Raw genomic sequence first — 15851 nt, forward strand, 5'->3', positions numbered from 1 at the left:
CCCTTCCCAATTCCTTCTTTTTGCTTTAATAAGTACATTTTAATAGTTTGATGAGCTCTTTCAACTATGCCTTGTCCCTGTGGATTGTATGGGATTCCTGTTATATGAGTAATGCCAAATGTTGAGCAAAATTGTTTAAAAGAGGTAGAAGTATAACCAGGGGCATTATCTGTTTTTAACTGTTTTGGAACACCCACAGTGGCAAAATTTTGTAAGCAATGAGCTATAACATCTTTAGCTTTTTCTCCGGCATGAAGGGAGCCCATCAAAAATCCAGAAGAAGTATCAACTGTAACATGCAAATATTTTAATTTTCCAAATTCTGGCAAGTGTGTGACGTCCATCTGTATATGTCCTTCCGTTAATTGTTGTTTGGCCAGGTCATGGGCTGCTTGTATCTTTTCTTTAGTCAGGGGCCACTGAGGAACCCATACTGGTCTTTCTGATTTCCAAGTAATTTTTATTGTCTCAGTGGCCCTTTCTGAAAATCCAACCCATGTCTTTCTGTTCCTTGATCTATTTGTATTGGTGCTGCTATACCTTGTTCTTTTTTTTCTAATCTTTTTCCTTTCCTAAAACCTTGTCTATTCATAATAGTGGGTGCATTTTGGTTGATGTTATTTGTTAATGTCAAACCTAATTGATCTAGGACATCTCGTCCCCATAAATTTAAGGGGAAGATGATCCAATACATATGGCTGTATAGTTCCTTCACATCCTTCAGGATCCTTCCAATCTAATACCATTGCACTTCTATGGGGGTTAGTTGCCACTCCTAGGCCTCGAAGCGTTTGAGTGGCTTGTTGTAATGGCCAATGTTTTGGCCATTCTTGACGAGAGATGATGCTAAGGTCTGCACCTGTATCCAGTAGCCCATTAAATTCATGTCCTTGAATATTTAGTTTTAGCATGGGGCGAGAATCTAAATTTAAAGAAAGCATAGCCCAATCTACACCTGTGGAGCCTAATCCCTTGGAACCTCTTTCTACAGTACGACTGGAAAATTTATCATGTAGGCTGGGTATTATTAGTAACTGTGCTATTCTATCTCCTGGTGAAATTATGATATACCCTTTGGAGAACTGGCTATAATTTTTATTTCACCTTCATAATCGGGATCAATTACCCCAGGACTTATCATAAGTCCTTTTAGAGTAGAAGAGCTGCGTCCCAATAATAAGCCTACTGTTCCTTTGGGAAGAGGTCCTTTCACCCCTGTGGGAATGATTTGAACTCCCATCTCTGGAGTTAGTACTGCTCTGGCGGAGGTGCAGATGTCCAACCCTGCGCTCCCTCTGGTTTGTCTGATGAGGGATCTGATGGACAATGTGTCCTGGGCACTACCCTGATGGGGTTGCTGGGTTCCTCCAGTGCTCCGTATATTTGTGGTTTTGGGCCCCAGAGCATTGGGCCCCCCTGTCCATTTTTTGGCAATGGAGCCTGATGCCTTTCTCCACGATATCGTGGATAAACACCTGGTCCTTGTTCGTTTTTTGATAATGGAGTACCCTCTATGGTGGTTTGAGAACGGCATTCATTAGCCCAATGTCTCTCTCTACGGCATCGTGGGCAAATACCTGGTATTCTACTCCTTTGATACCTAGTTTTGTTAAACCCTCCTCCAATGGGGCAATTCCTTTTAAAATGTCCTGTTTGTTCACAATTGTAGCATGTTCTTGGCCTGGCATTTAAAGCCTGTTTTACTGCAGCTGCCACAATTTGCCCTTGTTCATTAATGTCTCTGGCATCTAAAGCCTGTTTTACTGCAGCTGCCACGACTTGCTCTTGTTCATTAATGTCTCTACATAATTTAATATATGTGTTTAAATCTTCATGTTTCCATGGTCTAATGATATCTCTGCACCAACAATTCGCTTGCTCATAAGCCAGGTGTTTTAGTAATGGCATTGCTTGTTCTGTATTCCCAAAAACTCTGGTAGCTGTTTGAATAAGCCTATCTACAAATTCAGCATAAGGTTCATTAGCTCCTTGTAGTACCTTAGATAACTGACCTTGTAAACCTCCATGTCCTTATAAAGTCTTCCATGCCTTAATTGCATCTACAGCAATTTGTGCATATACACCAGGATCATATGCAATTTGTTGCTGCTGATCCTCATAAGGTCCCTTTCCTAACAACATATCTAGATTTCTCTGAGGATAACCAGCTGCTGCATTTCGCCTAGCCGTCTCCTTGCAAAATTCCTCATTGGCAACCTTCCATAACAGGTATTGTCCTCCATTTAGCACAGCTTTACACATATTAGCCCAATCTGCTGGCGTCATGTTCAAGTTGTTAATGGATTCGACCATGCTTACAGTGAAGGGTTCTTGAGGACCATAGGATGTTACAGCCTCTTTTAGCTGCTTCACTGTTTTGAAATTTAAAACATGGTAAAATTGCTGCCCTCCTGCCTCAAATACAGGGCATGTTAATATTTGAGATCTTGTCTCAGAATCCCAACTATCAACTGCGGGGGTTGGGGACCTCCCAGCATATGGATGTGGCCTTGTTAGTTGGACACTTACGTCCTCTGGTGATAGAAAGGTGTTAGTAGCAGTCTCCTGTAGAGGTGGTGCTGTTGGTTGGACACTTACACCCTCTGGTGATAGAAAGGTGTTAGTAGCAGTCTCCTGTTGTAACTTTCCCCCTGATGGCTTTTTCTGTTTTACACTTTCTTTCTCTGTCTGACTAGCTTGAGAGGCCTTCTCTTTTAGTTGAATCTTTTCCTCTGTCTGACTAACTTGAGAGACCTTCTCTTTTACTTGAATCATTTCCTCTGTCTAACTTGAGAGACCTTCTCTTTTACTTGACTCAATATGTCTTCTCCTTCCTCTACCATTGTCTGAACTGAAGGCTTTGGACTAAGCAAACAAGATATGAATGTCCACAATGGCAATGTGCCAACTGGCAGAGTCCCTGGGCTTTTCTTTTCTATTCTTTTTAAATCTTCACCATGATGGTTCCATTGTGATATATTTAACAACTCCTCCTTAAAAAGCCATGGGCTACATTTTTGTATTGTATCAACGTATGCCCTGACTGTTCTTGATTTTACTGAGATGCCTCCTTCCTCTAACAATTTACTTAACACTCTTTCAGTTTGTTTTTTACTAATTTCTGATCCCGTATTTCTACTATAATACAACCCAACAAGATGACGCCAAACAAAACCGAGACAGAATGAAATAAAAAGGGAACAACAAAAAGTCATTATAGCCTTTCTATCCTCCTGACATGTGCATCCGTCCTTTCTCCCTATCTGTTCCTCAGACGTAAATAGTTTTTTCTCAGATGTGAGCGGTTTTTCTTCCGTCTCACTCATCTCCAGGGACAGGCAACTTAAAACAAAAGTGAAGCAAAATAAAAGAGGAATCTTAAAATGGCTACCCATCCTCTCGCCCTGCCCTCAGGGGTGAGCAGTTTCACTTACCCTCAGTCGCTCCCCGTGCGAGCCACCAAATGCCGCAGTCTGGCTGGGCACAATCAGGAGCCACTTGTCAAAAGAAACTAACTTTATTTTTAGAACCACACACGCCAAACAAAACAGCCTCTCAGGAAAAACCCTCAGAGCCCCAACTGCCACCACCGGCTTTCCACAAGCCTCTCTCTCCAACACAAGCTTCTCCCCACCTCCCACAATCCTCCTGCTCTTGAGGCCGATTGGCTGGGTCACGTGGGCGGAGCCAAAAAAGTCCCCCAATGAGCAGCTCCGTGGTCTGAAAGGGCAGGGAAACAGCCCAATGAGCATCACCACAGAGGAGCCAATCAGCTAGATGTTGCTGGGGCCGCTGTGAGCCAATCATCAGCCGGCAGCTGGAAGTTTGCTGGCAGCTGGAAGTTTGCTGGGGCCCCTTCGGCTGTGGCTCTCAACAGACAATGATATATTTAATCATCTTATATTCAAACTTTAGGTGATGAGAGGAAATAAATTAATTTCTCCTTTTTCCTCTTGAAAATCAATTGCTTGGCTTGTGAGGTGGTGCACATCTGTAATCCCAGTGACTTGGGAGGCTGAGGCAGGAGAATCATAAGTTAGAAGCCAGCCTCAGCAATCAAGCAAGGCCCAAAGCAACTTAGCAAGACCCTGTCCCAAAATAAAAACAAAAGGGCTGGGTATGTGACTTAGTGTTTTAATGCCCCTGGGTTCAATCTCTAATACCCCCGAAAGAAAGAAAGAAAGAAAGAAAGAAAGAAAGAAAGAAAGAAAGAAAGAAAGAAAGAAAGAAAATAAATCAATTGCTTCAGCATAGTTATGGAATAGACAGACCTTCTATGGATTCTTCTCCACTGACTTCTCATAAAACCACTGTGCTCTCAAGTTTTATGTATGCACATGACTTGTTCTGGGATGTTTATTTTTTTCCATTGGTCTTACTTGGTATAAAACCTGTAGAGATTATTATTCATTTTCTTTGAAATAATTATTGTTGTTTTGTGGCTCCACTTGCAGGGAAATTGCTTTGTTTTCCTTTAAAAGAAATAGGATAAGCTTGTCAAGATTCACTTGAAATGACAATTTTAAGGCTGGGTAAAAGCATCTGAATTTATAGGTTAATAAAAGCACAATTGACACATAGAAAATGGTCTTTATAACAATTATCCCATTATATCTCCATTTCATTGGAACAATTTTATAAGCATTTTTAATTACATTTATTATAATTTACTATAATAATTTCCCAGAATTCAAAAAATATAAATAACAAAATTACTGATTTCATTTAATAATTTTCTATTTAGTATTTTATATTTCTGTATAGAGAATCATAGTATTTCTGAATATTTTTCTTTACAATGACTAAATATTATTATTTAATTTTTAATTTTTATCTTTTATTGTCCTTTCTGGATCTTTCAATTCAGTGTTAAGTAGAAGTTGGGTTGGTATATATATTTGCTTCATTTCTTACTATAAAAACTTTTTTTCTATTAAGGTTGCCTTTTGAGATAGGCAATTTCTAGATACTAATTAAACTGGTAAGAATCAACTTGTACTTTACTTTGAATAATATTTTCTTGGATATTGAAGTATGATCCCTATTCTCTTTTTTCCAATCATTTATGTTATTATAACTACCCTCTGTGCTCCATGTTTTTGATAGTAACTCAGCTGTTAATCCTACTAAATTTCCTTTCTGTTTCTCTTTTGTTGCTTGTAAGATTTTTCTCCATTTTCTTTTAATGGTTTGTTAAGTTTCTAGGTTCATAGCTCTTTGATTACATTTATTTAGAATTCATTGAAATTCTCTGATGTGTAGATTTTTTTTAGCCATTATTTCCTCATATATTTTTCTCCTCTTGTACAGAATTTCAAGTAGCTACATGGGATTTGGACAATATTTTCCATCATTTTCTTAGAGGAGAGAATTTTCAAAGATTTTTAATGCAGCTTTTCCATCAATATAACCACATTGCACTTTTTAAATTTTAAATGGTTTTTATATATTATAAGCAATATACATTGTACAATAGCAAATTATTTGGTTTTGTATAATATATATATATATATATATATATATATATATATATACACATATATTTACTTGGAGGAATATTTATAAAGCAAATACCTAGATTAAATATCTAATTAATGCTATAAATAGCCCTTTTTCATTTGTTCTTTTTAGTTATATAACAAATTTATGGTATTCGCCAATAAATGGATGTATCTGGAGACTATCATGCTAAGTTAAATAAGACAATCACACACAAAAAACAAAGGTTGAATGTTCTCTCTGATGTATGGATGCTGACACACAATGGGAGTGGGGCGAGAACAGAAGTTTATATTGGATCAGACCAATGGAAAAGAATGGAAGTGAGGGGAAATAGGAATAGGAAAGAGAATAAATGGATTCCAATTTGACTTTCCTATGTACTAATATAATACACCACAGTAAATCTTAACATTGTGTACATCCACAAGCCTTGGACCATAATTAGAATAAGACATATATTGAGTTTGATAAAAATGTCAAAATACACTCTACGTCATAAGGTAACATTCTTATACATGTAAGTTAGTGCCTATGTGCTAGAACTTCTCTGAGTGATATGGACATTTTCTTCTATTATTTTATAGTCCACAATGTCAATAGTAATAGCTATATCAATATATATATATATATATATATATATATATATATATATGTGTGTGTGTGTGTGTGTGTGTGTGTGTGTGTGTCCTTGTGTTTATAAGCATGTGTATATATTCACATGTATAAATTTATCTCTAAAGTACTATTATTCTTACCCCCATTTTAAGTAAACAGTTAAGTGGCAGTATTAAATTTAATTCCTGGTGGTGTGATTGGAAAGTTACATTATTTTACTTCAGTATTGCCTTAAATACGTGTTTTACATCATTTTATATTTTAGTTTTTCTGCAATAATAAATGGTTTGGTAAATAATGTGTAAAATTTTTAAATCTCTCTGATGAGGTGCTGGGGTTATAGCTCAGTGGTAGAGAGCTCCTCTCATATGCATGAATGCATGAGGACTTGGGTTCTATCCTCAGCACCACATAAAAATAAATAAAAAATAAAGATATTTTTTATCTTTATATATATAGTATATATAGATACTACTATATATAGTAGACAGATACATATATATAAAATAACTTTTTTTTCTTCTTGGTACCAGAGATTGAGCCCAGGGATGCTTAACCACTGGAGCCACCTCGCTAGCCCTTTATATGTTTTATTTTGAAACAGAGTCTCACTGAGTTTCTTAGAGTTTGGCTAAGTTGCTGGGCCTGGCCTTGAACTTGTGATCCTTCTGCCTCAGATTCCCAAGATTCTGGGATTACAGATGTGTACAACTGTGCCTGGTTATGATATCTTCTTTTTTGGAGGGGTGGGTTTTTCTGGGAATTGAACTCCAGGACACTCAATCACTGAGACACATCCCCAGCCATATTTTGTATTTTATTTAGAGACAGGGTCTCACTGAGTTGCTTAGAGCCTCCCTCTTTGCTGAGGCTGGCTTTGAACTTGTGATCCTCCTGAGATGCTGGAATTACAGGCATGCACCACCACGCCCTGGCTACAATATCTTCTTTAAATAGTATTGTCTTCATGTGTTCCACTCTTAGCAGCTTTTTCTTGTAAAACTTTATTTCCTTATTTGGAATTTATACATTTATTTCCACATTTGTTGTAATTTATGTAGATGCTTTGTTAGAAAAAACTTTTTCAGATTGCTGTAGGTGAATGTTTGGTTTTTCTTTATAATATTTTGTCTGAAATTTAATAATAATTAAGTAAAATTCTTTAGAAAAGAAATTATTAAACAAACTACAACAGAAACTAAAATCACATAAAAATTACCCAATTGCTCATATGGAGAAACAGGAGTGTAGCATTTTTGCTTTCTTATTTTTCATTTTATCTCTCAGGCCAAATCTGCCATCAAAGTTTGTCCTTTTTTTTTAATATTTCTTGTATAATTCTTTCATTTTCCTTTCATTTCCACTAGCAATCAAATTTTATAACTGTTTTGTTAATTTGTACCTCTGCATACATGTAGTCCCCTTTTACCATTTTCCAAATCCCTTCTGTATGTTGAAGACAGAGACAATTTTTTAATTAACATATGATCACTGTTCTCCATTTAAAACTTCCTGATGCCAGGTGTAGTGACACATCTTGTCACCATTGTGACTGGGGAAGCTGAGGCAGGAAGATCTTTAGTGTTTACTGAGGCCCTAAGCAACTTAGCAAGACTCTGTCTCAAATAGCACCTCTGGGTTTAATCCCTAGTACCAAACAAACAAACTATATAATGTCCTGCCTATAAAAATACATAATGAATGTATTTTAGGTGAACTGAAAGTTTCTCCAAAATCTCACTAATCTGAAATATATATATAGCCTTGGTACTTTAACCTCATACCCCAGGAAATGCAGTCCTTGCTCAGTCCCTCAGATCCTTCAGAGAACACCTGTCACAATCCTATGGACCTTTACCTCCTCCAGTCGGAGTTCTCTTCAGAGGTGCTCAGGAAGCTGTCTCTTTATCCTCTAAGGGACATGCTAGCACAGTGACTCCTGGTGTGCTCTCTCCTGACCAAACTTCTTAACACTCAAACCCACTTTATGCTCTCCATTAGAGATCTACTGTGTTCATCTGTTTCCCCAGTAACTTTGGTATTTTAAAATCACTTACTTGTTCATGCTTTTGTTTGTTTTACTTTCATAGAATTCTATGTGCTTCACCAGGACAGAAACTTCAAATGTTCCCAGTATCCTCTCCCCCACCCCCCGCCCCCCTACTTAGAACCATAGACAGAGTGCTTACTCAAATATATTACTTGGGTCAATTATAATTTCTTTGGAGTTGAGTGCAATATACTTTGTTAATCCTTTTAGTAGCATCAAAAAGTCTTTTTATTATTTGTGACAAATAAGATTTAAGTTCAAACCAAACTTATTTAGAAGCATTTTGCTCTTGGCTAGGTTAGTTCAAGTCTTGGGTACTCAATTTTCCTCTATAAAGCATAGATAATAATTTAGACTTTTATTACCAGAAGAAATTATGCAAAATAACCTTCACACTTGGGTACTGACATAAAATCCGATTAATATGGACCACTAGGCAAGGACTACCCTCACAAGGTGGAAGTGAGGGAGAGGAGAGAAAACTCCTTTATAAATTTAGTAAATGAAACCTGATACAAATTGGTATGTGAACTTGTTTGGTGGAATCCTAGGCTAATTGTTTACTTAGAGTTTATTAGTTGTAAACAATTATATGGTTTCAGAAGGCAGTACAAATTTGCAAATGTCAAAATAACAAAATACAGCCTGTTTAAGGTGTATCTTTCATCCTCCTCCAGCCACTCACTGTGAGGTAAGCTTCTCAAGCACTCCAGTTATGACTTCTCAGTTATGAATATCATTTCTTTTCTTAGTAAACTCATTATTTTACTAAATCACCCAACTTACCCTCCATCTCAAGAGCTCTCTTTGTCTTTCTGTTTTTTAAACTTCACAAAGCTAACCTCCAAATTGATAGATGCATTCTCAAGATGTTATTATAGAGATAAATTGCTTTTCTAAAGCTATATCTTTGTTTCACATTCTCTTCAAGGTGATGAAAGGATTTTCTGAGAGCTTTGATTTATATTCCTCTTTTTTGTACTGAGGTAGAATTACAAGTAGAAATAGAAATAGCATTATTCTAATACAATTATTTATTTATGCAGTTAAAGCTTAATAAACTAATATATTTTTATAATAACACTCTGTGATAGTTATAGGAACCAGTGCAGTGCAGCTGTTAAATAAAGAAGGGATCTGGAGACAGGTATTTCTGGTTGAAAACCTGGCTCTCTGCTGACTCTCTCTGGGGAGAGTTAAACACACTGATAAGAATTATGATTGTGGATTTTACCCAACATCCGAATGAACAAGTAAGCCTTCCAGTGTTCCTTAGAGGCTGGAAGGAAAAAAAAAAAGAAAGAAAGATGTCTAACCAGACATGGAGGACATCATGTTTCCAGGAGCAGTGACAGCAAAGTCTCATGTCTGTGCTACATGCCCCTCCACACCTTCACTGTGCTCTGCATCCCACCTCATGCATTTGCATTTGAGCCTAAAAAGGCAAAATTTTGGGAGCCTCAATTTTTTAAATGACCTGCACTCAAGCCTGCCCAACCTCTCCCCACTGGGAGAAATTATATTTATCATTATGGACAACTAAAAAGAACCTGAATTTTGCTCAGGAGGGAGATGATATCTCTATCTTCTAAGGCCATTTGCTTTACAATCATCCTTAAGCATATAGTACCAATTCTTCTCCTTACAGCCTACCTACTGGGGAATTTTCTCCCAATAGTATATATCTTATCTTAAGCCACTATCTCATGTGCTTAGAAAGAACAGTAAACATATCAGATTCCTAGGAATTTAAAGGTAAATTTTATAGTGCACAAAGTACACTGCCAATCACAGAGAATTTGATTAATATTAAGTAGTTGTATACTCTGAGTACCTACAAGATTGCAGATTCCTGACTAAAGTTATTACTTCAGAAAATGCCTCTGATTATTCAGTACAGGAAAAGTGCACATGATTCTTTCTAAAAAAGTAGGCCATCCAAAGTCACATCTAGGTAATGTATTATAAAATAATTTCAGTGGACCACTTATCTATAGTCCGTTATCTCTGGTCACACTGTGGATACACTGTTTTCCTATTTTATTAAGGCCGTTTTGCGAACTATCTATGCAATAATACATTAACCATAAGATGGAAAAAGTACATTTAGCAAGCAAACTTTATTAGCTCATTTCTCAGACTTCCAAGGGAGGATTTACTTTTGGATAGTGCTGTTTTCAGGGGTTAGATCACTATAATCAGGAATCTTTTTTTAGATTTGGCAGGACTTGGTCTTTAAGTATAATCTCTCCACAGGATTGGTAAGAAGTTCTAACACTCAGCGATAAACCTGCAGAATATGACAACCCTTTGTTGCTCATCACTTATGAGGATCCTTATTCCCACATATTTAGCAATAAGTATACAGCACTTATTGTAATGCAACTGTCCTGTGCAGAATAGAGAACAGGATTGTTTTGTCTTCACAACAGAATGAAACTAAATTATTCTTCAATCCATCGTGATAAGCAATGACAAGGTAAGTTCAAGATACATCTCTAATTCTGTGGTGATCCTGTTTTGAAATCTTGCAGTCTACTGACTAAATAAATAAGTCCACTATTTTGGGAACTCTGACAAATGATTCCCCAAAGTATAATACTTGGATATGCTGTTTGAGGAATAAGAGAGAAGGGCATATGCAGGAAGAGGTCTTCTTTGTGTTTCTTTTATCTGCTTAAAGACATATCTAGGAAGGATCACATCATAGGAAAAGAAAGTAAATGTACACTTAGGTGATCACTTTTTCTTCTGAGGGCTGTGACCTAAAGATCTCATCTGTATGACCAGACAATTGTTCCTCACATCATTCCTCCATTCCCTGTGGAGACTCTTCCCAGAAGCCCCAAACCACTAGTTTTTTCTGTAGCTCAGGGCATTAAACTTAATAGCTGGCTTCTCCTTCTTGAGTATTGTATTTCATGAGATTCCCATGTATAAGCACAACTTAAAACTTTTATACCTTTTCTTCTGCTGATCTGTTTGTCAGATTGTTCAATAACTCAAGTTATTTGAAACTTCAGAGTTGAGGAGGAGTTATAACTACCCTACACAGTGATATATAATCAATGTGAAATAATTTAGAAGAGAAAAAGAATAACATAAGGCATTTACTATTTTTAACATAAACTATGTGGGTTCAATAAGGATTTCCCTCATAGATACTGAAGTGGCCTCTCTTGGACTTCTCAACATAGGTAATTGAGGTCCTATTCATTTATTATGTCCCTCCAAGAATGGACCTGAGAAAAGCAGAAGGGTGGATTTATCTTTGGGGAACTCTTCAGATATTTCTCTCTACTACCTTAATCTCCTGGGTTTGGAGGATGTTTGAGAAATGAATATTAAAAATCACCCATTAATATGGCTTGCTGTAGTAATATATGTATTGAAAACAGTCTTTGGCCAGCGTTCTTACTTACCTCAGAGGTACAACCAAAGGCAGAGATTGAATAAAGACCCAACTCTTGAATTTGAACAGTAACAATAATATTTCTGTCTTTTAGAAGCAATACTTCATGTGGTAAACTCCAAAGCTCTCGGCCTAATAAAATTCCTCTGACTGAGGACTAAAAGAGTAAGACAAACCTGTATTTCTCCTAATTCAACAAGGAAAACTGGGGTGGAAATTCAGCTTACAGCGTTTCCTTGTTCATTTCATGCCCTAGTGTTCTGTACTTTGTTTCCCATCAACACACTGAAGTCTGCTTAAAATGCAGATTTACAAGTCTATGAGGGAACACAAAACTTTAGTATTTTAGTTCTTTAATTTTAGGAATAATGTGCCATATTTCAAAGTAGCAACACATTATTTCCTTCTCTTTAGAATTTTAAAAGAAACTGAAGATAATAAGAAGTAGCCAAGAGAGTTCAAGACAAATTTATTAACAAGCTATCTAAATAGTTACTTTCTGTGGGGGTTTATTCTGAATCCTGATAAAATGTTTTACAAATTACAACTGCACATTTTTCACTTACACACTCAATCTATTCTGTAATTTAGGATCCATCATTACAATGCCCCACTTCTGTTCATGTTGAATAGGACTTAAGTGCATGTTAGAAAATATGAAATTAACAAAACAAATGTGGAAACTGAGGGTAGAGTACTTTTAGCACAGTATTCCAAATTATGGTATCACATTTTCTCTCTTTCTATCTGTCTCTTTTATTCTGTCTCTGTCTCTCTCTGTCTCTCTCTGTCTCTCTCTCTCTACACACACACACACACACACACACACATACATACACACACACAAACACACAAAAGGGGACATAAGTGATTGACAGGCCATTAAGAATCCTGAGAATTCAGAGAAGTAGCCAGCCTCAGAAGTATGTTATCAGACAAAAGCAACATGGATCCATTAGAATCAGTATGTGCAAGACACTGCTTAAGGTACATGGTGTGAGTTACAGGGGACAGATGGGTAGTTAGCCACTTGAATGCATGTAAAAAAAGGAGTAACTTAGAAAGATATCAACTATTTTCAAATAACTGTGATATGAATTAAAATCTAGTGAGGCTATATGGATGTCTGCAGCTGACCTTTGAAGAGCAGGATGCTAATGTTTTCCTAGTTCCTTTTGGTCTAAAGCTATTTCTGCAGCATTTTCTGTATTTATTTCTTCTCTCATACATTTTATTTCCTTCTTTGCATATTTCACTGGCAAGCTAGCACTGCAATTCTTTTATTCTCTTAAATGACCACAAACATAAAGGAGGCGACATTTTTTCTGAAGAGTTAGAGCAATGAATTTGGATATTTATAGTATAGGCCAGCACTTTATACATGTAAAATAGAATATGGGCTTCCTTAAATCTTTTATCCAGCTCCTACTAACGGTTACAATTTCATTGTTTCCTCTACTATGAAATAGTGAAAATACTTAAAGATATTCCTCTGTGTGTCACTGTGTGTGTGTATGTGTGTGTGTGTGTGTGTGTGTGTGTGCAGTGCTGGTTGTCAAACCTAGGGTCTCATGCATGGTAGGTAAGTGTTCTACCACTGGGCTGCATCCCCAGCCTTAGTGCTACACTATTTCAGTCGTGGCTCAGTCAGAGAAGCAGAGCTCCTATGAATGTTATGGACTGTTTTTTATTTTGGTTATTATACCTTACACAAACATGGAAAGCTCAGGAGAAGTGAACGTACAGAAGGAATATTATCACATCAGAAAAAGGATGAGGAAATGAACTCTGAGCTTTCATGGAACATCTGATTAGCAAATGTGCTAGATTACCAAGTGGGAGTGTTAAGTAGGAGCTCAAGGAGAGATCTGCAGGGGAATTACTATTTCATTCTTTAATATATATATATATATATATATATATATATATATATATATATATATATATTTATTTAGCTGTATGTGGACACAATATTTTTATTTTATTTACTTATATGTGGTGCTTAGGATCAAACCCAGGGCCTCACACATGTCAGGCAAGTGCTCTACTGCTGAGCCCCAGGCCCAGCCTAGGGAATCACTATTTCTATAAAGTTAAAACATCTGTGCTCTGCATCCAAGAATCTGGGAGTAGTCCTGGGGATGCTGCTTATCAGCAGAGATAACAATTGAAAAAATAAGATGTATGATGAGAAGAGAGGATGACTTGAAACCAATGGATAAATCTGTGTCTCTCTAACCACATATTTTATCATTACAATCTTCAAGGAAGTAGTGATTTTTCTTTATTTTTACCTTCTATATATCACTCAATGTCCTCTTGTGGCCAACTTGATCCCAGAGTGCTATTGGGAAGGTGACTGTGGGAAACATGATTCCCTGTTTCCATTATGTTCCTATTAACATCTTACTAAAATCTAACATTTTTCAGTTTGTCATTCATGCTTCATTTGGAGTCATAGTTAACTTCAAAATGAAGTAATATCAAGATATGTCTCTACCTAACAGGTTTTTACTATACCTTGTTTAGGAAAACGGATGTGAATGTTTTCTTCAAGGAGAATATTTGATGATTTATGTTACTTTTGTCATAAGTGGGCAATGTTTATTCCACGTTAAACTGACACACTATGTCTTTGATTCCTGGTAAATATGAAATATTAACATATGGTATGTAACAGGAGTGAGGAGGGTAAAATTTCATATATCATATAACATATATATGTCATATAAATTATATGTATGTCTCTATATATACATATACCATGGAAATACAAGGAAAGCATGCAATTATTACCTCTTTCATTTCCATACCAGCCATATTGAATATTAGTTTTATATTGTTACATAACAACCTACCACAGATTTAATATATTAGAACATTAAAGCATTCATTTATCTCACAGTTCTGTCTTTCAGACATTAGGTTTATCTCACAAGATGAAACCAAGGATCCAGCCAAACTTCACTTGTTTTCTATCACTCTATGCTTTGTTTCAAGTTCATGAGGCTGTTGGCAGTACTCGGTTACATTCAGTTACAGGACTAAGGTCTCCACTTTATTATCATGTCTTGGTTTTAAGGGTCACTCTTAGATACCACCCATAGGTCTTACCAGAGTAGCCTCTTTACAACACAGTACATTACTCCTCAAAGTGAGAAGAAGACTGTCTCACAAGGAAGAGTTTACACCCCTTCTAAGAACATTCTCAGTCACAACTATTAGAGTAATCCACTTTTAGATGAACTCTACAAAATCCCTTTACCCTTGTCATATAATGTAATCTACCCATGAGAAGGAGATCCATCATCTCCATAGTCTCTCTTACATTCAACAAGGACATCTGGGAGCTGGGCCATGGGACTATCTTACACTTCTGCCTATCATATACAGTCATCATTTGGATTTATAACTCTATCTTCTGCTGTATGTTCCCCTTACCCCCAATAATTACCTCTGCTAGTCGTGTTCCTTTTATTATTGCGTGACTCAAACCTTCCTTACTGAAAGTCTTGGTACATTAGCAGTGTTACTTGCATTGGGTGGTTGTAGTTTCCACTTAGCTTTTATCACAGGACATGGAAGTAATAAAAGGAAAAGCAAAGGATTTCTTTAACATTACTATAAGAGAAATTAAAATATTGTGAATTTGATTTTATTAAAATGCTTCTATGAAAATGCATTCACATACACCTTCAAAACCATTGACTCCCTGGGACTGGGAATGTAGCCATCTATAGAACGTGTGTCCTTAGCACACATAAGGCCCTGGTTTAGATACTCTCATCACAAACATAAAAACAAGAACAAACAAAAACTTATCAACTTTCAGAACTATTGACTCTGCCCACTTTCACCTCTAGTCTCCTCTGAACCTCTGAGCTATATTAAGTCAAGAGTAAGTTATGCAGCTCCTGTGACAACAGTATCAGTGTCAGGCAAACTGCAAAAGTTATTAGAATTATTAATTTCCAACACTTAACATTATTCAACCTCTATGGCATGGTTCCAACCAATATGTAATCTTAGTTTTCCTTGAAAAATCAAACAAACAAAAAGGCCAAACTCCAAACATAAAATGAAGCAGATTGATATTCTAAGTTTTGAAATATAAAATATTGAAAAGGTCATTACATGTGGTTCCTAATCTTGTTTGGACAGAAACAATTGAAAAAATATCAGAAGTATCAAATTGAAAACTACACACCTATTCCTCAGGTTTTCACTGGCCCCCTGCTCCAATCCCCTCTACACACTAACAAACACATCCTA

Source organism: Marmota monax, unplaced genomic scaffold, assembly GCF_021218885.2.
Source record: "Marmota monax isolate L192 unplaced genomic scaffold, Marmota_monax_Labrador192_F-V1.1 WCK01_AAM20220418_F8-fsc00104, whole genome shotgun sequence".
Classification (NCBI taxonomy): Eukaryota; Metazoa; Chordata; class Mammalia; order Rodentia; family Sciuridae; genus Marmota; species Marmota monax.